This window comes from Mustela lutreola, chromosome 5 (genome assembly GCF_030435805.1).
Source record: "Mustela lutreola isolate mMusLut2 chromosome 5, mMusLut2.pri, whole genome shotgun sequence".
NCBI classification, from domain to species: Eukaryota; Metazoa; Chordata; class Mammalia; order Carnivora; family Mustelidae; genus Mustela; species Mustela lutreola.
The window spans coordinates 26152270-26177640 of record NC_081294.1 but is presented as its reverse complement, the minus strand read 5'-3'; positions in this window follow the sequence as shown (position 1 = coordinate 26177640).

Genomic DNA, 25371 nt, shown 5'->3' with positions numbered 1-25371 from the left:
CAGTTAAAATGGCCAAAATTAACAAGACAGTAAACAATAAGTGTTGGAGAGGATGTGGAGAAAGGGGAACCCTCTTACACTGTTGGTGGGAATGCAAGTTGGTGCAGCTGCTTTGGAAAACTGTGTAGAGATCCCTTAAGAAATTAAAAATAGAGCTACCTTATGACCCTGCAATTGCACTCTGGGTATTTACCCCAAAGATACAGGTGTAGTGAAAAGAAGGGCCATCTATACCCCAATGTACATATCAGCAATGGCCACAGTCACCAAACTGTGGAAAGAACCAAGATGTCCTTCAATGGACAAATGGATAAAGAAGATATGGTCCATATATACAATGGAGTATTATGCCTCCATCAGAAAGGATGAATACCCAACTTTTGTATCAACATGGACAGGACTGGAAGAGATTATGCTGAGTGAAATAAGTCAAGCAGAGAGAGTCAGTTATATGGTTTCTCTTATTTGTGGAGTATAAGGAGTAACACAGAGGGCATTGAGAGATGGAGAGGAGAAGTGAGTTGGGAGAAATTGGAGGGAGAGACAAACCATGAGAAACTGTGGACTCTGAGAAACAAACTGAGGGTTTTGGAGGGGAAGGTGATGAGGGGTTGGGTGAGCCTGGTGGTGGGTATTAAGGAAGGCACATATTGCATGGAGCACTGGGTGTGGTGCATAAACAATGAATTTTGGAACACTGAAAAGAAATAAAATAAAATAAAATTTTAAAAAATGGGAAAAAAATAAAAAGATACAAATTTAATACCTAGCGATATGTTCTTGTAGTACATGTGTACTTTTCCTTCATAGCATTTGTCATAGTTTGTGTTCAGTTTAATTTTATAATTGTTATTTAATTATATCTTATCCTTCCAGTGGGATGTGTAGGAATGGAAAATTGTAAGTCCCATATGTTTCATAAAACCTTGGTGAAAATTATGATTGATACCTGAAGTTCTAAGTTAAAACATTAGTTAATGAGAAGTTTTGATAAGGAATAAAACCATTAAGACAAATTTTTGAAAAAGTAACTGAATTAGTTCATTCTTTGTTACTATGCATGATAAGGAAATGAAGGTCAGGGAATATTTACATTCCTTTGACCCTAAAACACAAATACCAGTGAATCAGTCAGATGAGATGCACTTCTTATTTAAGCTAAATTTGTTTACATATTTGTATTGTCATATTTTCTCATCATGAATGTTTTTCTTTTTTATAACAAGATTTCTTACAATATATTTCTATTAACTATATTTTCCACAGAACATAAAAAAGCTGTCATTATTGCAAAAACTAATACTCTTGCTTTTTTATATATTAGACTATGTTTAGTAGGAAATTGCATTTAGTCTCTTAAGGGTAACAAACACATCTTGACAATTATTTCACTATCTGTGTGCTTATTTTTTTCTTTTTTAAAAAAGATTTTGTTTTTATTTATTTACTTGGGGGAGAGAGAGGAAAGAGCAGGAGCAGGGGGTGGGGGAGAGTGACAGAGGGACAAGCAGACTTCCCTCTGAGCAGAGAGCCCAACATGGGGCTCCATATCAGGACCCTGAGATCATGACCTGAGCTGAAGGCAAGAGCTGAACCCACTGAGCCACCCAGGAGCCCTAATATATGCATTTTAAAGCTATAAACTTTTTCAAGGACTACTTTAGCTATATCCCACAAGTTTTGGTGTCTTCATCATCAGTCAGTTCTAAATATCTTCTCGTTTCTATTGTGTTCCCTTCTTTGACTCATGTGTCAGATTCTTTTTAAACACAGTAAAAGTGTAGTTATTCAATAGTGATATGATGAGAAGTGAGAGGACTACCTGCTTTTGCTTGTCATCATGTCCTCAATATCTAACAAAATATCTGGAACATTATAGACACTTAATAAATATTTTTAATGAATTAATTAATTCACTAATTAATTAATTAAAAGTGAGAAGGCTAAAGGGTCATACAAGGGCCAGATCATGAAAGGCTTTATATTGCATGCTATGGAGTTTGGGTTTTTACCTGAGAAAGATGAAAAGCCATTGAAAGTTTTCATCAAGATAATGATATGATCCAAATTGTATTCTAGACAGATTAGTTTGACAATAGTGGAGAGGATAAATTAGAGGTAATAAATTTAAATGAATAAGATTTGTGTATCCATCATTAAATATTTATTGACTGTCTAATGAGGGCCAGGCACTGCTCAAACCATGAGAAAGAGAGCAGAGAACAAAAGCAAAACTCCTACCTTACAAGTTTTGCATTCTAATGAGAGATTTAAGAAAATTTATCTTGATATATCCAGTTCACAATAGTAAAATATACTATATTTAGAGAACAATGTCTAAAATGGAAAATATTGAAGAAAATGGAATTGATCCTATTATGTTATTCTTTCACTAAAATGAATGAGAAAAATGACATTTTTCTAAATTAGATACTGTTAGTTCTCCTTTACTCTCTTCTCATTTTTTGGAACATTTTTTATAGTTTCTACATTTGTTCTCTGAAACTTGGCAGCCTTTTTATTACACAAATGATCTTCATGCCCTTTTTGATTAGCTGTTTACTAGTGCCTCTTATTTCCAAATGGGACAATTAAGCCAAATAGATGTAAACAGTTAGAGCCCTATATTTGGTGAGATTAACCCACTCTTTCACAGTAGATGACTATATGGTTATACCTATTTTAAAGGTAGTTTTTGTCTTTGTTTTTGTTTTTTAATATGAGAAGAACTCATAAGAGTTTTCCTAGTGCTTCAGTGGCTAGATCCTTCCAAGATGACAGGGTTATCGGGGACCTAACGGACAGGATGAATGGATTTCCTAAAGAGGCTTGCTGCTTCTAGATACTCACATAGTCATGTACCAAATCTGTAACAGATGAGAAATCCAGATAAGGCATATTCCTCCCCCCACAAATATTGAAAATACCTGTTTACAAAATACCACTTCTCTCAATTTCATGTCCCATTTTATTCTACTTTATTTGAAACACATTCCTTTTTTCTTAATTTCCAGATAAGCCTTTATTATAATTAATAGTATATTATAATTATGTATTATAATGTTATGAATTCATTGCATTCATTATTCCCTAGAGAGATGACCAGGAAAATGTTCACAGTTTTCATATTCTGAAAAAATTAACTTTGTTGTCATCAACATCAGATTTCATTTCTAGCTCAGGACATGGTGTTCGATCCTAGAGGTACAGACAAATGAGAAAAAAAATTTTGACTACCAGGAGATCATAGTCTAAGTGGAAGAGACAGACAAATAAACATATAATTTTTTTAATGGGATGAATTCTCTTGGAGTTATGTGGGAAGTAAAATAAACACAGAAAGGAAGGAATGCCTTGATGCTGGAAATGGGGGGAAATCCCAAAAAGTACTTTGTAGAAGAGCTATTTGAGCTAAATTATGAAGGGTAAGTGGAAATTCAGGAGTTCTTTGAGCTAATAACCTCTCATCTGCATAGATTTTAGATTTCCCCAAATTGATGCCCAAAGTGAGGATATCAATTTGGAAATGGTAAATGTGTCACAATTATCATGCCTGGGGTCAGTGTATAACTCTTTCCCCAAATTCTGGATAGTTTTTTTCTCCATTTGTACTCCATTCTGCATGCTATTTTTGTGATTAAGAATGACAGGAGAAATGCTTATCTTAACTCATTACAAGAGGGCCAGTTTTAACTTGGCCAACTGCCCATTGATGTCATAGTGGTCAAGAGACATTTGGCTTCAGGATTTAATGCTCTATAAAAGCCAGCAGTGAGTAACTTTAATTTTATATCACAGTGAAACTTGGTGGAATATAAATTCTGTTGTTTTCAGAAAAATTGACTTGCTGAGAAATTCACAAGACTCACCAAATTCCACAGTCTCCACAACCTCTTTCACTTCCTGCCCAAAAAGGAGGGCACATAGAGCCAAATCTTAATGCAATTAGAAAACACAGTGAGTCATTTTTACTTGCCCAATTCCTATTAAAAATAAAATATCTCAATGATTTAATTTCTTAGTGCAAACCTGGCCTGGTCCTGAAACAGTGTTTCCACACCACTACTACTGAACCCCACCATTAAGAGTTCCTTGTTTTTTGTAATTGGAATTGAATGTTAGGGAGGATAAAATAAAACCACCATGTGACCCTGGCTGCTATCTCCTCTGCAGTTCTACACCTGAAAGTGGCTACTTAAAGAACATTGTGATGACAATGAGTGGAATGCTATTTATACCCTCAATCAGAGTTATTTCAGAGACGGACAAAAGCAAGTGAATCACACTTTTATCTTTTAGGGAAAATATGAATTCCATGTTTTCCATTTATAAAAAGAAACAGAAAAGGAAAAAATGCTGTTTCCTAGAAAACTTTCTGCTGAGAAATGCCTTAGTGATTTTATCATTGTGATGCCATTTAAACAAATGGGTTAAGAAAACCTAGTATTGCAGGCAACATTGTAGAAGACCGTTATAATCACCTACCAGTTGATTCTGGGTGATTATCTGGCCTTTTCATCTTTCTCTTTCCAAATCCTGCTTGGGGACCATCTACTTGCTCAGTAGCACCTCTCTAAGTGAGTTGGCAGGAAATAATGGATTAGATTGCCATATATATATATATATATATATATATATATATATATATATATTAGATTGCCATATACATATTTTTTTAAAGAGAGAGCTCCAGAATAACTGTAAAGTGAGATTTGAAGAACTTGGAGTGTTATAATAACATATCCTGTCTTTATCTCATAGCAATTATGAGTGTACTGATTTGACTACATTTATTTTAAGCACCTTTATTAGACCCTCCAGGCAAATTCCATAAATACAGACTTTTTCTAAGTACTAAGTCTATTAGCCAGTGATAAAGAGTTGGTCACTACTCCAGCCCATATTTGCTTCTCCCTGATGTCATCTCTGTTGGATTTTTCAAACTTGAGGACATACACAGCACAAACCAAGTACAAGAACCAAATGTTGTGCTATAAAATTAATTTTTTCAGTGTGATTATCTGGGTGTTTGACTTGTCTTTTGGCCTCTTTGGCAGCCTTTGTTATCTGGATTCTTGGCTGGCTTCCTCCCTTCAGTGATAAGTAGTGTATGGCTTTGCTTCTCCATAATCTTCATAATCAACACCTCCATTTGTGATAACAAAGTACATTCACCAACACTCTTGTGTGGAGCACTTTGCTTACTTTACAGAAATCAGAGGAAAGGTAAACAGATGCCCTGCTGGAGGATCCCATATTCAGAGCTTATTGGTGACCCAAGGAGAGAACACACTGTGACTTTTCTTTTGGAAATATCAACACCTTATACATATCAGAGCAGTATTTTATCTCTATGTCCAATTCAATATAAAATTATCACTCGAGGGGTAGCTGGCTGAGTCAGTTAAGTGTTCAACTCCTGATTTTGGCTCAGGTCCTCATCTCAGGGTAGTGAGATTGAGTCCCATATCAGCTTCACTCTGAGCATGGAGTCTGTTTAAGATTCTCTCAGTCCCTCTCTTCTTCCCCTTCCCTCTCAAAAAAAAATTTTTTTAATAAATTAAATTTTAAAAATAAGTAAAATTGTCTCTTTTGGGGCACCTGGAAGGCTTAGTTAGTGAAGCATTTGTCTTCACTTAGGTCATGATCCTGGGGTCCTGGAATGGAATCCCAAGTTGAGCTTCCTGCTCAGTGGGGAGTCTGCTTCTCCCTCTCCCTCTGCCCTTCCTCCTCCACTCGTGCTGACTCTCTCTCTCTCTCTCTTTCTCCCTCAAATAAATAAAATATCTTTAAAAATTTTTTTTTTAATTTCTTTATCTCTTGGAAAGGAGATACTATTCTTCAAAATGGATTGGAAACCAGATGACAAAAGCTATGACTCCACATCACTAGATCTGATATTGCCTCTCTTTTGTATCATTCTGAATTGCGAGCAAAGTTTGTTAGTGTAACCAGGAATCTTTGATATCTGTTTTGTTGAGAACGGGAAAAAAAAAAGTCGATGCCTTTCTGGCTCAGTCAGAAAAGCACGTGACTCTTGAACTTGGAGGCATGAGCTTCAGTTCCACATTGGGTATAGAGATTACTAAAAATAAATAAATAGATAAATAAGGTAGGAAAGGAAAAAATGAAACAAGATGGAATTGAGAGGGAGACAAACCATAGAGACTCTTAATCTCGTGAATAAAACTGAGGGTTGCTGGGGGGAGGGGGGTGTGGAGAGGGTGTTTGGGTTTGGACATTGGGGGAGTGCTGTGAGGTGTGTAAGCCTGATGATTCACAAACCTGTACCTCTGGGGCAAATAATACATTACATGTTAATAAAAATAATTAATATAAATAAATAAATAAATAAGCTTTTACAAAAAAGGTATGAAAACAAGAAAAAAGTTATTACAATCTTACTTAAAGTGAAATTTCAATGTGACTATTCAGCCATATGAAAGCTTCCAAATTTTCCAATTTGACATTAGTACAAACTTATGGCAGTATTTTACTTCCCCCCACTAAATCTCCTATTTTTAACAAAACAAAGGAAAAATAAGGTTCCTATCAGTATATGTTGTCATATGTTGAAGGGGCCAGGTAAAAGGTGCTATTGTCTGAATTGTATCTTCTCAAAATTCATATGTTAAATCCCTTAACTCCCAGTGTGTCTGTATTTGGAGATCAGGCAATTAAGGAGGCAATTAAGGTTACATGAGTTTGTAAGGATGGGAACTAATCCAATATGACTGGGGTCCTTATAAGAAGAGAGACACCAGGGATACCTGCACACAAAGGAAAGGTTATATGAAAACACAGCAAAAAGGTGCTATCTGCAAGCCAAGGAAAGAGGCCTCAGCAGAAAATAAACATGTTAATACCTTGATCTTGGACTTCGAATCTCAAAAACTGTGAGAAAATAAATTTCTATTGTTTAAGCCACCCAGCCTATAGTATTTTGTTATGGCATCCATAGAAGACTAACACATCAGTCAAAAATGTCTTCATGGAGAAAAAAGTGAGAAAGTCAAGCCTTCAAACTTTTTTTTAAGATTTTTCATTCATTCTTTGAGAGCTAGAGAGAGAGAGAGCAAACAAGAGTGCAAGCAGGGTGGTGGGTCAGAAGGAGAGGGATAAGCATACTCCCCACCAAGCAGGAAGCCCAATGTGGGTCTCCCCAAGATCATAACCTGAGCCTAAGGCAGATGCTTAGCTGACTAAGCCACCCAGGCACCCCAAGCCTTCAAACTCTTAAACAAATTTATCTTTTTTTTGAATCTTGGATTTAATTGGGTTGCTTTGGGCAAAAAATTATTTAGTCATTTTATTAAACTAATATTATCAGAGCATTTATAAGACAGCACAACTTTGTGTTCTCTAAGAGTTCAAATTTATAAAAATCACCTGATTAGTGGGATAATTTTTGCTGCATTCAACACTGTGCTGGGAACCTAGTAGAATTTTGGGCATGATAATTTCAACTAGAAACATCTAAAGAGAGAAATTTACCAATATTGTAACTTTGGTTGTATTATGTTGATTCTTCCATAGGCTATAGCTTTCTCCTTCCTATCCATATCTCCCAAATTTTCTTCAGTGTGCTAGTATTTCTTTTATAATGGAAAACTAAAATATAATGGACTTGAAAACATTATATGTATGTGTGTATATGTAATTCTTATTTACATGGTTTTAAGCCAATTACATTGTCATGTTTTATATATTTTATATATTTATATTATAGATATAGATAGAAATGGTATGTTGTAATGCTATCCACAGTTTATCTAGAGGGTTAGGAATAACTAATTGGGGAAGGATTATGAAAGAAGAAAAAAATAATTGTGACAGGAATGACATGGAAGAAAGAGAACAGAGCATGCTTGGATAAAGGTGTAGTTTGTTGTGCTACTAATGTGGTGAGGATACATATATTATGTAAATTAAGGCTGATAGACTAGAAATTGATAACTGAAAATCTTAAGTGCCATGTTAGTGAGTTTGGACTTTATTCCTGCAGCAGTGGAATGCAGAAATGGTAGCATGAGTGGTGGTGTGAAGGCTTAGAGCAAAGAGACTGGAGCTTGGGAGATAGTAGCCTATGAAATAGTCCTTGAGAGAGATGCTGTAAGTCTTGAGGATAGAAGGGATAGGGGAAAGAGGGTGGAAAAAAATGACATTGCATAAAGGGAATGGGTGTTGGATTTAGGAGTAGACTGGATATAATGAAGAAAGAAAAGTACAAAGTTACGATATTGAAAAAGTCCCAGTTCAAGGGATTGTAAGAACAATAGCTCCATAATCCTGCCTAGGGAACCCTGAAGGAAGAACAGTAAGTTCTTGTTTGGGCAAATGATGAAGTAATATTTATCTCTTGTAGAAAAATCCAAATGCTAGTTGATAACATGGCGTGGGAGATTAGGAGCAAATTACAACCAGGAGAATTATTCTTCTTTCTAGGAATTAAAGTGTAAACATACCATAAGAAAGAACCAAGAATGAGCCTTTAAGAAACCCCCCAGTTATGGGGCTGGATGTAAAAGAAAACAAGCAGCCATGATTAAGGGGATGGTATAAACAAACAAACAAAAAAAAGCAGAAATAGTACAGCTAGGTGAAAGAAGAATATGGTGATATAGAAGGTGTGAATAAAGGCTTGACATATGCTTGCCATAGCATGAACATAATTGCTATTTTGGCCTGACCGAATAAACAGGCTTCAGTAACCAGGGAAACCATTTTATTCCCAGAATCAACAATAGGATGGTGCCTTGTTGTCTAGGATAAGATGGGGCTGGCTATTCATCCTAAGACCCTTCCTTCCTGCTTCTTGACCTGTAACTTGGCCTCCCTGTAGCTAGCTCTCTTATCTTCAACCCATAGGGAACATACCCCAGTTAAGAGGAAACTCCATCTCTCTTCTCCAGGCACCTACTCCGATTTCTATTATCTTTTATCAGCTGTAATACTATCCAAGGTTGTGATTTCAGACAACAGTAGGCTTGGACATTCTCTCTCTAAGACCAGAGGTTATCCAAACAGCCAATGGGTAAAGTGTAATACCTCACAATTAATAATAATCAAAAGCATTTACAACTAAAATTGAGACCTTCCTACCACTCAAGAACACAACTCTGTTGATTGATCTCACTCTAAATTCATGATTGCTAACCCCCCATGGGCAATCCTACCACATGTGCCTAATTTATTCTCTTCCATATTCTCCTAAATTATGTACCAGCTCACATTATTTTTATTCTACCTTCAAACCTCCTACCTCCCCCAACTTTCCCATCATTCTCAGTGATAACATTTATAGAGATAATAGAAGCAATCAGTATCAGCTTTCCACCATCAAGTATGAAATTATAACTGCATTCAACACCCAAACTCTCATTTTTTCAGCTACATCGAATCTGTATCATTGCTGAATCAAAATTCAGTCCCTCCGGAGTGCCTGGGTGACTCAGTGGGTTAAGGACTCTGCCTTCGGCTCAGGTCATGATCTGGGATTGAGCTCCGCATCTGGCTCTCTGCTCAGCGGGGAGCCCGTTCTCCCCCACCACCACCACCCTCTGTCTGCCTCTCTGCCTACTTGAGATCTCTGTCAAATAAATAAATAAAATCTTAAAAAAAAAAAAAAATTCAGTCCCTCCACGTGGATCCCAAACCCTCTCAGCAGTTCAATCACTTTGCTTCTGCTATTTTCCCCTCTTTACTACTGGAGCCCCTTCCATCAACACAGAAACATGTTCTGATGTTTCACGTTAACTTTTCAGAGTCTCAGCTCTAGCGATGAGAATTCTCTAAACATTTAGGTTCTTCCAACACCTCTTTAAGCTGCCTTCTTCTTTCTTCCTTTCTTTCATACCTTCACAAGACTCCTTTACTGAAATGACTTTTACTACTTCTGAAATGTTTTATACTGCCATATCATGGTTATTTTTTCTCTAGTCAAATAAAAATTTATGTTTCCCCAAGCTGTGATGAAGAGTTTCAGAAACCTGGTAACAGAAATGTAATAAAAGTACTTTATAAAAGTACTTTGCAAGCTTCTCCATGTTCTTTACTTACTTACCTGAGCAAAATCTTTGGTAAATGGTGTGAAACATACCACAAAGCCCTCTTGAAGTTTTCTTTTTCTTTCTTTCTTTTTTTTCCTCTATTGTTTCTGTCTCTTTTATGAGACAGTGCAATAAACACCATCAAGATATAAGTATTTTTAACATTTAAAATCTATGCATGTCCTTCAGAACAATAACCAGCAAAGAAATTGAATCAGTAATCAAAAAACTCCCAATAAACAAAAGTCCAGGACCACATGGATTCACAGGTGAATTCTGCCAAACATTTGAAGAAGAGTTAATACTTATTTTTCTAAAACTACTCCAAAAAGCAGAAAAGGAAGGAAAACTTCCAAACTCATTCTATGAGGCCAGCATTACCATCTATGCCAAAACTGGATGAAGACACCACTAAAAAAGAAAAGTACAGGCCAATATCCTTGATGAGCATAGATGCAAAATTCTCCAACAAAATACTAACAAACTGGTCCAACAATATATCTAAAAAATCATTCACCATGATCAAGTGGGATTTATTCCTGTGTTGCAAGATTGGTTCAGTATTTGCAAGTCAACCAATGTGATACATCAAAAAGTGAAAGGTGAAGAACCATATGATCATTGCAATAAATGCAGGAAAAACATTTAACAAAGTACAATATCCATCCATGATAAAAACTCTCAACAAGTAGGTTTAGAGAGAATATACCTCAACATAATAAATGCCATATATGATGAACTCACACCTAACATCATCTTTAATGGAAAAAAAAAATGAGAGCTTTTCTCCTAATGTCAGGGTAAGACAAGGGCATCCATTCTAACCACTTTTATTCAATATAATACTGGAGGTCTTAGCCACAACAATCAGACAACAGAAAGAAATAAAAGGCACCCAAATTGGCAAGAAAAGAAGTAAAACTTTCATTATTTGAAAGACCACCAAAAAATGGCTAGAACTAAGAAACAAATTCAGTAAAGTCACAGAATACAAAATCAGTGTATGGAAATCTATTGCATTTCCATATACCAATAATGAAACAGCAGAAAGTGAAATTAAGAAAACAATCTCATTTACAATTGCATAAAAAATAAGATATCTAGGAATAAACCTAACCAAAGAGGAAAAAGACCTATACTCTGAAAACTATAAAATGATGAAAAAAATTAAGGACAACATAAAGAAATGTTAAGATGTTCTATGCTCATGGATTAGAAGAAAAAATATTGTTAAAATGTCTATACTACCCAAAGCAAGGTACACATTCAATGTAATCCCTATCAAAATACCATCAACATTTTTCAAAGAACTAGAAAAAACAGTTCTAAAATTCGTATGGAACCACAAAGACCCAATATAACAAATATAACCTTGAAGAAGAAAAGCAAAGCTGAAAGCATCACAATTCCAGACTTCAAGTTATATTACAAAACTGTAGAGATCAAAACAGTATACTACAGGCACAAAAGCAAACACATAGATCAATGGAATAGAATAGAAAGTCCAAAAATAAACCCACAACCAAATTGTCAATCTTCAATAAAGCAGGAAAGAATATCTTATGGGAAAAAGACAGTCTCTTCAAAAAATGGTGCTGAGAAACCTGGACAGCTACATGCAAAAGAAGAAACTGGACCACTTTCTTACACCATGCACAAAAATAAACTCAAAATGGATTACAGACACCAATGTGAGCCATAAAAATCCTAGAAAAAAACACAAGCAATAACTTCTTTGACATCAGCCAAAGCAACTTTTTTCTAGATATGTCTCCACAGGGAAGGGAAACAAAGGGGAAAATAAACTATTTGGACTACATCAAAATAAAAATCTTCTGCACAGCAGAGGAAACAATCAATACAATACAACCTACAGACTGGGAGAAGATATTTACAAATGACATATGCAATAAAGTGATAGTATCCAAAATATATAAGGAACTTATAAAACTCAACACCCAGGGGGCACCTGGGTTGCTCAGTCGGTTAAGTATCTGTCTTAGGCTCAGGTCATTATCTCAGGGTCTTGGGATTGAGCCCCACATCTGGCTCCCCGCTCATTGGAGAGTCTGCTTCTCCCATTCCCTCTGTCCCACCCCCTGCTTGTGCTCTCTCTCTCTCTCTCTCTCTCTCAGGTTCTCTATATATCACTCTCAAATAAATAAATAAAATCTTAAAAAAAAAACCCTCAACACCCCAAAAATAAATAATCTGATTCAAATGGGCAGAAGACATGAAGACACATTTCTCCAAAGAAGACATCCAGATGCCTAACAGACAAATGAAAATATGTTCATCATCACTTACCATCAGGGAAATACAAATCAAAACTACAATTAGATATCACCTCATGCCTCTCGGAATGACTAAAATCAATAACGCAAGAAACAACAGGTGTTGAGGGGATATGAAGAGAAAGAAACCCTCACGCACTGTTGGTGAGAATGCAAACTGTTGCAACCACTGTAGAAAACAAAATGGAACTTCCTCAAAAAGTTAAAAATAGATCTGTCCTTTGATCCGTCACTCACATTAGTGGGTATTTGCACAAAGAACACTAATTCAAAAGGATACATGCACCCCTATGATTATTGTAGCATTATTTATAATAGCCAAGATATGGAAGCAACCCAAGTGTCCATCAACTGATGGATAAAGATGTGGTATATATATATAAATATATATATAATTTATCCATAAAAGAGAATGAAATATTGCTATTTTCAATGACATAAATGGAACTAGAGAGTATAATGCTAACCAAAATAAGTCAGGGGGAGAAAGACAAACATCATATGATTTCACTCACAAGTGGGATTTAGGAAACAAAGCAAATGAGCAAAAGGGAAAAAAAGTGAAAGGGAGACAAATCAAGAAACACACTCTTAATTATAGAGGACAAACTTACGGTCACCAGAGGGGAGGTGATGGAGGGTTGGGTTAAATAGGTGATAGGGATTAAAGAGTACACTTTTAGTAAGTACCAGATGTTGTATGGAAGTGTTGAATCACTATTGTACACCTGAAACTAATATAAAACTGTATGGCAACTCATTGGGAAAAAAAAAAAAAAAACTATGCATGTTCTTGTGTTAATTGCACAAATACCACAAAATGATATTAAGTACTGCATACTGTAAATCTTCAACTCATAATAGATTTAACTGTAAGGTAATCATGAATGTGAAGAATACATTTGACTCTCGATTCAATCTGCTCCCCATTTTTGTTATTAGGTTCCAGGAATCCAGACACGATGTTCTATTTCCATAGATAAGAAGGCACGGACTTTGGAGGGAAAGTTATTTGTGTCTCTGTCATGCTTGTGTTTCTATTATTGTTTCTTTTATGTTGAGCATTTGAGCCTCTAAGCAACTACTATTTTTTAAATGACAAAATACAGAAAAGTTGAATACCAGTTAAGATACCCTAGCCATGAGAAAGTCAGAACATGCTATGAACTACAGAAACAACTCAATGAATGCTTTGGATAATGTCGGTAAAACCTCATTCTCGTGGAATATCCAAGTTAATTCCAATTTAGAGATTTATTTATCTAGATTATGGCATTTCTGCATAGTGTGTGCATTATAGATCTAGCTAATGCCTTCAGTTGTGGAAATTTTTCATCCTTCCAAGGTGATTCTTTAAAATTTTCATAAACAACCAGAAATCATTTGGAGTGAAATATGAAAGCTTACTAAAGTGCGTTTCACATTTCTGAGACCAAATCAAAGTATAACCTAAAAGTTAAAATAATTGACTTATTTGCCTCATGGCTGTTCCTGGTGGTAAATGAATGATGGCCACTTCTACTGGAATAAAGGAACAAATGCCAAAGGTAAATTTGCAGGGCACTCATCTTTATGTCTTTATCTTTCTTCCAGAATTTTTCTAAGTCTTATTTCTCTTCTTTTCAGTCATACCTCTTACTTTTTAACAAAAAAATAGATCCAGATATGTTTTCTTGAGAATTTCGCTGGCATCTCATGATTGCTGCCAGCCTCATGTAGCAGCACAAAGCCACAGTTAGAGATTAGTGTTCTGTGAGCAGGAAGGGCATGTAAGACTCTTGTGGCCTCAGCCTGCCAAACAGCTCTCAGGTAGAGTACCTTTTGTCCCAACTGCTTCTCAGTATGCCATTTTCATGTCATCCTTGTCAGCAAGTGAAATGTTCAAGCCACACAGCTAAGGAAGTTAGGGAAAGAAGTCCAATTGGAGCATCTTTAAAAGCGGTGGTAAAGTTAAGTCTTGAGCAATGATGATATCACTCTGGAAACTATTTTATTTAAAAAAAAAAAACTTTTTTTAGAGAGAGAGAGAGAGAGACTGAACCTGCGAGTGGGGATGGGGCATGTGGTAGGGAGGGGCAAAAGGAGAGAGAGAATCTTAGGCAGGCTCCACACCCAGCACAGAGCCCGACACAGGTCTCGATCTCACAACCCTGAAATTATGACCTGAGCAGAAATCAAGAGTTGGGTGCTTAACTGACTAAGCCACTTAGGGATCCCAATTTTATTTCAAAACTTACTGGAATTTTCAAGAGCCAGACATATTAATATGTTCTATGAGACATTATTGTGTGTGTGTGTGTGTGTGTGTGTGTGTGTGTAGAAGATACTACCCATGTTCTGCTTACTATTTTTGTGACCCTCCCCTGGCCTTGTATGTTCTTGTTTCCAAAAGCTCATACCAACAACTTCATCTGGAGGACTACTAGAGTATTCCTGAGCCTTTGCCCACACAGGCAGGGAGCCAGACATCCCTCAGGCAGTCCTTAGCCAGTAACTGATGCCAGAGAATTAAAGGCACAGATTCCTTGCCCAAGAATCATGGGAGGCAAGGAATTCTACGTTCCTTTTGTCAGTCATCAGTCCAATACTAGTGACCTTAAATAGCTTGTAAAAACATGAATAGTTATCCCCTATAATCTGTTACATAAAGTTTTACTCACATTAATCCATGTGAATGCATTTAGTCAAAAACTTATACTGAAGATTCCCTATAAACAGAATACTGTGCTTATATTTAAAATCTGTAAAAGATAGATGAACATGTATCCTGAAGTATAGACTCTTACCAGTATATTTGTTCTTTTCTAGTTGATGAGAGGAGTGGCTCGTTCCTAAGGAGTTCATTCAACCTTACAGTCTCTTAAAATGTGTATCTCCATGGAGAATTCTAGATGGCAATTAGAAATACAAGGCCCATGTTGCATCACAACTTCCTCATATCAGGGAGATCATATGATAGTTGTCAAATGGGGGCTTAAGTGGGTACGAGAAGAATAAATGAAACAAGATGGGATTGGGAGGGAGACAAACCATAAGTGACTCTTAATCTCACAAAACAAACTGAGGGTTGCTGGGGGGAGGGGGTTTGGGAGAAGGGGGTGGGATTATGGACATTGGGGAGGGTATGTGCTTTGGTGAAGTGTGTAAACCTGGTGATTCACAGACCTGTACCCCTGGGGATAAAAATATATGTTTATAAAAAAAAATTAAAAAATTAAAAATTAAAAATTAAAAAAAAAAAAAAAAAGAAATACAAGGCCCAGAGTTTGGATGATAGCTAGGGACTAGACCATGGTTCAACATTCTAGGAGTGAAAATATAAACAGATCACAGGAGAAGGGTGACGATGGGGTATTAGAGAAGGCTCTCAGGGAACTGGAGGTAGAAGATTAGCCATAGATTAAAAGAGAGTAAGTAGACTCTGTAGTAGGAGAAGGTAGTGTCACAGAAGAGGGAAAGAATCATTTTGAGAAAGATGCACTGAGAGAGCTTGTTTCTTCATGAACAAATACAGTATTGTGCTGCCTCCCTCACATTGCTAGGACAACTGCACCTTGCCCCATTGCTGCTGCATCTCTCAGGTGACTTTCCTGTTCCTGATTTTATCTTTGCACACTTTACAGGACATTGTATCTGATAGTAGAAAGCGTTATCATCCCTTTTTTGCATTAGTTTGGCTGACCATCTTCTCGTAAACCGTTGTCACAAACCCTATTGAGTGAAAGATGTCGGGCTTCACGGTTCTTTCTTTCCTCTTCACTTTGGTGAGTTGATTCTTGACGTTTGGAAGCAACAGTATCCATAGTAGCCGTAGCTGCCAGAGAACACACAGGTTAAAAAGAAAACACCATGGAGCACATGGGGAGATGGAGAGGAGAAGGGAGTTGAGGGAAATTGGAAGGGGAGATGAACCATGAAAGACTATGGACTCTGAAAAACCACCTGAGCATTTTGAGGGGGCAGAGGGTGGGAGGTTGGGGGAACCAGGTGGTGGGTATTAGGGAGGGCACGGATTGCACGGAGCACTGGGTGTGGTGCAAAAACAATGAATACTGTTACCCTGAAAAGAAATTTAAAAAAAAGAAAGAAAGAAAGAAAGAAAGAAAAAAGAAAACAAAATCAGCTTTAGAAAGAAGTAGGCACTTGATATAAATAAAAAATGTGCTCAACATTTATTTTTCACTGTTGATTTGCACAAAATGGGCAGGGATATTTTTAGGTACAATTCTTTCTGGGCTACTATATTCCAGGCCTGTTGTTACCCTTAAAAATGTTCACATTTGCAAGTTGCAGCAGATGCCATCAAATCTAATTCTCCCTGGGGCCCAAAGATACTCTTCTTTTTCATCTTTTATCTTGATCATGGATGTGTTTTTACAGAGTTTATCCTCAGTGGTAAATTACATTCCAGTTCTTTGAGTCAGAGCAACGTCTTAACACGCACACCAATATCAGGGTTGCTGCTTTGTTACCATATTTGCCTGGAGACAGAAGACTTTTAGAGATTAATTTAATACATCTCAGAACCATGTGGACTTGGGACAATGAAGACTAGTAATGATTAAAAAGTGGTTTTCTGCGTTTTGAAGAATTCTCACCCAAAAGATGAGAGCCATTTGTTTTTTCACTTCACAAGAAGAAACAGACCTAAGGATTTGTATTAGACTTAAATTAGAAGAAAGTACTAACAGTGAAGACTGATATACATTAAAAGTATTCCAAAAGCTAGATGCAGCCACTGTGGGAAACAGTATGGAGGTTCCTCAAAAAGTTAAAAATAGAAATTAAACTTAGATGGAGTGCCTGGGTGGCTTAGTCTGTTAGGCATTCAACTTTCTACTGTTAATAATAATAATCAAATCTCTTGATTTCAGCACAGAGCATGATCTCAGGGTTGTGAGATCAAGCCCCACATTGGGCTCCCTGCTCAGTGGGGAGCCTGACTGAAATTCTCTCTCTCTCTCTCCCTCTGCCCCCACCCCGACACTTACTCATACACACTCTTTCTCTCTGTCAAAATAAATAAATAAATCTTTAAAAAAAGAAATTAAACATAGAATTACCATACAAGCCAACAATTGCAAGTTGGGGTATATACTCAAAAAAATTGAAGGCAGGGGCTCAAATAGATATTTATATACCCATATTTGTAAACAGCATTATTTACAATGGCCAAAAGGTGCAAGCAACCCAAATGTCCACCAATGGCTGAACAAAATGTGGTACACAGATACAATGGAATGCTCTTCAGCCTTAAAAAGGAAGGAAATTCTGCCACATGCTACTACATGAATGACCCTTGAGGATATTATGATAAATGAAATAACCCAGTGACCAAATGACAAATGCTGTAAGATTCCACTTATGAGACCAAATTCACACAGAAAGAAAGTATAAGGGTAGGTTCCAGGGGCTGGTAGGAAGGGGAAATGGGTGCTTGTTTCGTGATACTTGTTCACAAGGTAAAAATTTCTGGAGATTGAGTGTATGTGTACAGCAATGTGGATATACTTAACACTACTACACTGTACATTTAAAAATAGTTGAAATGGTAAGTTTTCTGTTAAACATATTTTAACACAATTAAAAATAATTGTAGGGGGCACCTGGGTGGCTCAGTGGGTTAAGCCTCTGCCTTGGGCTCAGGTCATGATGCCAGGGTTCTAGGATCGAGCCCCGCATCGGGCTCTCTGCTCAGCAGGGAGCCTGCTTCCTCCTCTCTCTCTGCCTGCCTCTCTGCCTACTTGTGATCTCTGTCAAATAAATAAATAAAGTCTTTAAAATAATAATAATAATAATAATAATTGTAAATTATTTTATCTAAAAAAAAAAGTTAAAAATAGAACTACCCTTCCATACAGCAATTGTACTATTGGGTATTTACCCAAAAAATATAAAAGTACTAATTCAAAGGGATACATGCACCCTGATGTTTATAGAGGCATTATCTATAATAGCCAAATTACGGGAACAGTCCAAGTGTCCACCAACTGATAAATGGGTAAAGAAGATGTGGTATATATATACAATGGAATATTACCCAACTATAAAAAGAACAAAATCTTGCCATTTGCAATGACAAGGATGGAGCTAGAGAGTAATCTCTTATGATTAGAGTAGGCACATCTGGATAATCCCAGATAATCTCCCTATTTCAAGGTCAACTGATTAGCGATCTCAAATTCATCTGAAACCATAATTCCCCTTTGCCATATAACCCAAAATATATACCGGTTGCAGGTACTGGGGGACACAGGAACATTATTCTCCTACTGCTGAAGGATACCTAAGACATTGCCTATTAAGGTAGAATTTAGAATTCAGCCTTAAATTAAGGATTAGCTTCTTCACTCAGACCTTAATAATATCCTGATAGCTTGCAGGGTAAAAATTACTGTGCTTCTTATAAATACCACAACGACAATTGCCGTTAACTGTCTTTTTAGTATATGTGCTGCCAAAGCTAGCACTTAACTGTCTTTTTAAATAATTAAAAGTATATTTATCTAACCACTTAGTCATTATTTAATTTGTACGTTCTTTAGAGTTCCATAGTTTTCCAAGATAGAATGTGACCACATTTGAACCACATTTCACATCTCATCTAAGAGGAAAAATTGGAAACATAATGCTATAAACATCTTTACATCAGGTGAAGGTCATCTAGATTTTTTTCCAGGATCTCGACTAGAAAGAACTTCTGGCTCTGTGTGTGTATTCATATGCACAATCACCCATGGGCATGCGTTCACATATGGGAAACAGACTCCCCACCTCCAGAAAACAGAGGTTGGGGGCGGAAAAAGAAGAGACTTGGACTGAAGTTATAATGAGAAAAGACACTGTAAAAATAACATTGTGGCTTCTGTGGGATCCCATATTTATCCTCTCAGATGCTTCCAGAGCAAACATAGTCCATTTATAAGTGAAAGGAGGATTTTGCTGTCAACCCAGAAGCTCCACCTGAGATCTGGGAAGGAAAAGCCTCACCCTTACTCTTTTAGTCTCTTACCTCATGGCCTAAGGCAAACAGCACCACCACCACCCTCTGAAAAATGTAGGTGTCGGCATCTATGCTCACCTTTGCAGTACAGAAAAACAAAGTAGTTGGTATTTAAATCTACCCAAGAGAGACGGTTTCAATATGATCATCTTTCCAACTTCAACAATTATATCTGAAATGACATTCAAGTGGAATTAAGTATCATATTTTCATGTTCTCTAGTCTTAGGATGAATACAGAGGTTCCACCTATGTTACTCAGAAGTGAGCTGGGTACTACAGTAGAGATGAAAAGGGAAAGTGAGGAGTTAGGAAAGAGATGTGCCTCCTCTCCACCAACCACCAGTCCCCTGAAGGATCAGGGGTACAGAGGAAGGAGCACAAGTTTAATCATGAAGAAGAGGTGCTTTTGAACTCTGAGTTCACCATACCTAGTGTCTGACCATAAACAAATTCCACAGATCTTTTGGCCCCACATTTTTTCTACCTTAAAGATGTAATAATCATTCCTACCTTCAAAGAAAGCTCTTGTGATAACTGATAATTAAATGAGAGTATGTTTGGAGATAGGCAGCACTTGGCCCATGGATGCTTAAGAACATTTAAGTACATTGTTACAGCTCTTCTGACAGTCCTGAGACTACTGGCCCGCAAATCTATTCCTTGCCCTTCTCCCGCTCTTCCTCTGTGTATTGCAGAGGGGCTCATTCCCCAGCAGCCTGTCTTCCCCAGGCTTTCATAACACCTGGCTGAGTTAGACCAGCACTATGGAAAGTACTTATGGATGTTAGACAAGGGGTACAGGGAGAATCCAAGGTAGATTGGCCCACCAAATTCCCCTCGGGTCAGGTGACCTCAGCCCTTTAGGCATACAATCTACTTCCATACTAGGGAGAGTAATGGCTAACTTTTGTTTGGCTTTCCACTTCTCCATCCTTTGTGTTACCCTAACCCTGCACTATGCCCTCTGTTTTAGATACTCAAAGAGTTTCTATCTTTCTGGTGAAATCTTGGCTGATAGAATTCCTTTCCTCTTTCCTAAGCAGTGACAAAAGATAGAGTCATATAAAGGTCAGAGAACAGCCTGCCTCAGAGTTATTTTATCCCCACAAACTCGAGGCTTGCAAACCTTATTTTGACTTGTCCATTATCTGCTCCTTTTATGTGATAATTATGATCATGATTTAATGACCTCTAGAGAGGAGAAACCAAGAATCACCTACCACTATCTAAGAGGATGGATGGTTAGAAGAACACCGTCAAATGGAAGAGCTAATCAGTTTAGTTGGTTTTCATCCTAGACATCAGTGGGCAGGGTTTTCCAACAGACAAAATAATTAATAGACAACAGGATAGAATTGTTGTGATGTGCACGAGAGACAGACAAGGTCAGGAGCATTAAATGCCTATTGAAAGAAACTTAAGAGGCCTTCTTTTCACTTCATTCAAGCATCTGCTCAAATGACACCTCAGAGAAGCATTCCCTGACCATTTGATTCAGATCTGTGCCTTCCCTGACCATGTGATGTAAACCAGTGCCATCACCATCACCACTACTCTCTTTCATTTCAAGGCTATTATGAATACTGGATTTCACATTATACATGTTTGTTTATCATCTATTGCCTGTACTAGTGAAGAAAACTTGGGAGATTAAGGGCTTTATTTTACTCATCACTTAATGTCAAGAACCTAACACTCTATCTGGCACATAGTAGGCACTCAGGAAATATGTGTTCAGTGAATGAATGAATGTGAGAACCCTACCCAGCCTTGTGTCTGGATCTGTCTTCTTCTCCCCACTACACACTCCCTACCTCAGCCAAGAGTATTCATTACCTACTTAAAATCCCAAGCTAACCCACGAGCTGGCCCTTCTTAAGGCCCTGACAGAAAGCATATAATGGCTTCTGAGCTCCAGGCATTGGTTGTTAACACTTTCAAGAGCCCCGTGATGCTATTTTCATATGCCATTCCACCTTGTTTTGCCCTTTCAGTTCTTATTTTCTTTTTGTTTTTTTTTGTTGTTGTTGTTTTGTTTTGTTTCCTGAATATTTCCCCAGAACTTTTCACCTATGCCTTGCCCATCTGTTTGCCTGACTAACCTCTGACTCAGTGTTTTAAACTGGTCACAAACTCATGTATATGTCTTGGTTTCTTACTATTAATTTAGACCCCCAGACCTGGTTTTCCTTTCTAATATATATCCATGTCCTATATATTGCATTTTAAATAATGGAAGGAAAAGGAAGGCAGAGGAGAGGAAAATAGGAGATACTGAAAATAAAACAGCTCTGCTTTACCATTTTTACTAGGGTTGGACTTTACCAAGAGCACCTTAGGTTCTGATTTGTTTGAGCTGATGACTTAATGTATAATCTGGAGGAAGATTATTTGACCTTGTGGGCTAGCTTGCCCTAACATAACCATGAGAAAAAACAAGAAGTTCAGTGCTAACACTCAGTTCCACATTCCAAGAGGAACCTTAATCCTGGACTGATAAATAATAAGCAAAATTAACCCTGCTAATCCTTAATTACTGCAGGCTTTGGTGATGTGTCCATGCTGTTGAAGAAACACTTAAATTATTTACTTAACAGTATTTTGTGCTTGGAAACAGCTTCATTAGTCTCCCTATTTTGCAGAGCTAATGAACTCATTGGTGGAATGGAAAAGGATTTGGTTTAGGAGTTCAGAAAGCCAGATGCTGGTATCAACTCTGCCACCTATCAGCTATGTGACTTTGGGCATTTCATCTCTCTCAGGCTTGATGTCCTCATCTCTAAATGAAAGGTTTGAATTTAGATAATCTTTGAAACTATTTCATACCTTTACAGTCCTGTTCAACCTAGAAAATAAATAAAAGCATTCATATGTGTGGAGGGTTTTGCCAAAATGGTACTCAAAACAGTATCTTTTTTTTTTAATTTTTTAATTTTTTATTTTTTATAAACATATATTTTTATCCCCAGGGGTACAGGTCTGTGAATCACCAGGTTTACACACTTCACAGCACTCACTAAATCACATACCCTCCCCAATGTCCATAATCCCACCCCCTTCTCCCAAACCCCCTCCCCCCGGCAACCCAAAGATACAAATGTAGTGATCCAAAGGGACACATGCACCCGAATGTTTATAGCAGCAATGTCCACAATAGCCAAACTATGGAAAGAACCTAGATGTCCATCAACAGATGAATGGATCAAGAAGATGTGGTATATATACACAATGGAGTACTATGCAGCCATCAAAAGAAATGAAATCTTGCCATTTGCAACAACATGGATGGAACTAGAGCGTATCATGCTTAGCGAAATAAGTCAAAACAGTATCTTGATTGTGGTATGGGGAAAGGAACTCTGGAATCTCAGTGCTATTATTTTTCATAATTCTTTTCAAGTTTGTTAGCTTCCATCTTTACCTGTAAAATCAGGAGTTTGAGCAAGAATATATCTAAGAATCCTTCTTTTCTAAGGTCTCATAATTCTGTGTTTCTATGACTACACAAAGTCTATTTTCCTAACAAAACTGTAAACAGATTTGCACATTTTTGTAAAATTGACAACTATAAAATGGCACTTGAAATTTGGGTGAGAGAGATATAAAATCCTCTCACCTTGATAAGAGCTTTCTGCCTAGTAAATTTCAGTAGGAGAAAAACTTATTGATAATATGGATGAATGGATAGATGATGATGATGATGATAGATAGATAGATAGATAGATAGATAATAGATGAGAGAGAAAAGGAAGGAAGGAAGGAGAAAGAAAGATGGGATTTTTTTAAGAGAAGTACCAGAAAGAGAAGGAGTAGCTAACATGAATATGTGAATTAATGAAACTGCTAGTTTCAGGCCATAAACCAGATTTCATCTTTGATGAAAGGTGATCCCAATGGCTCCAATCTTTGTTTTATTTCTCACATTTTCCAAATTACACCCATTCCCCAGAACTTGATCTACTAGAGCTAATTGTAAAGTCATTATCTTTAAGACTGTCGATATTATCCTCAGAAGAGTCTCCTTCTTAATTAACATTAAGAAGAATTAATTTCTCAATGTTCTTGTAATGAATTAATTGTATTTAGGTTAAAAATCAGAAGTGTTTAAAATCTATGATTGGAGTTTCTATTATTTTCCAAGAAGGCGGATGGTACTATGACAGAAAAAAAAGTTGGGGGGAGGGAAGGGAGGCAAAGTAGTTTCCTATTTCTTAGGATAAAAGCATTGGATTACCATTTCCTATCTTAAAGAAAGACTGTCATGGATAATTAAAAGGAAGGTGTATATAAAAGTACGTAGCACCGGGCCTGGGACATGGTGTTTGACAAATGTGATTCTCCTTCTTTCCTTTCTTCCTTCTATAAATGGATTCCTAGACAATCCTCAAGATGATTCCAAATCCTAAAAGTTCTAAATCATCCCCACTCCATAATAAAGCCTAATAAACATCTTTTAATAAAGCCTAATAAACATCTCTATGCTTCACATGCCCTTAGGCTGTTCATTTTATTTCTAGTAGTGTCTAAACAGATAAAAAGCACAAGACTTGCAGTCAAGATTCAGCATGCTTTAAGGATTCTGTCTTTCAGAGCTCTATTTTTAAGTTGTGAGCTCTGAAAACACACTGTAAAAGGAAAGGAGTACTGCTTGTTCAGTCTTCCTCAGTTTTAGACCTTTCCCACCTCCTTCTAGGACAATGAAGTTCCAGAGGTCTGGGTGGAGATCAGCATCCTCTGTAAGGGATAACTGCAAAATCTACTGTTGGGTCCCTGGAGTTTGGGGCTCAAACTTGCAGATTTGAAAGGCTCTGTCATCCCCCTTTGCCTCACCTATACCAAAGATCATTGAGTTCCATTGATTCATTGATTCATGCCTTACCAGTTTTTCTGAGTAATGACTAAGACTATTGAAGAATGTATTTAGCCTATTCATATATGTTGATGTATGATAACATATTATATTTGTTTGTGTATACCTGTCCTTTTTATCACAAAGGATTCGGTTGGCTTTTAACAAAGTATATGATGAATTTATAAGTGGAAAACCCAGCCTAAAGGAAAAGGAGAATGTAAATGTGGTTGCTGTGACTGAAGTGCACATTTAATTATAATCTGCTGGTCGCCAGGACCATAATGCTCATCAGGGAGGGAGAAGTATACCAGCCTACAGAAAAGAGATAAAACTTTTTAGCAATAACTTCTAAATAGAATGATACATAGGACTTTAAAGAGATATGGAGTTATTTATGGACCAAATTCTTAATAGATTTACAGCAAATTAAATGGGGTTCGGATGGCTATTTTGATGGTAACTGTCAACAAAATGTTCAAGGCATAAGATTAAAGAACACTTTGGGGGATGAATATGTCACATAGTAAAGTATTGAAACCAATTCTGAAAGTGTCTGGAAATATAGTTGATCCAGGAACTGTAGAAAGCTTTCTAGCAAAGAAACAAACTGTCTCTTAGATAACCTACCCAGAACTTTACTTTTCACAACTCAGCTTCTAAAAGAAGGTATAAGAGAAAATATTCTCACCTTAACCTAATGTAACATTGTGTGCCAATTTACTCAAATAAAAGAAATTTTAAGAGAGAAAGAGTATACTCTCAGAATAAGACCTGTAGAAGACTTCTATACTAGGAGTAAATCCTTACGCTTAGAAAACCAGGTAAATAAGCACCAAGGTGTTAGTTGCCTAACTCTTGTTCCAGCCTGAATTAAAGATCACCCTAGCTCCTCAGGATTTGATTGCATATGCATGTGGGAGCATTAAATTAAGAAGTTTAACAATAATCTGACTTTATTTAGCCAAACTAGAATATGCTCTTTTAATATAGAGGTATAAAGTCTATCAGTCTGAGTTTTCCATTTATCTTCCCATTTGGACAAAGAAGATGTGGTTCATATATTCAATGGAATAACACTCAGCCACGAAAAAGGATGAATACTGATCATTTACATTGACATGGATGGAACTAGAGGTTATTATGCTAAGTGAAATAAGCCAATCAGAGAAAG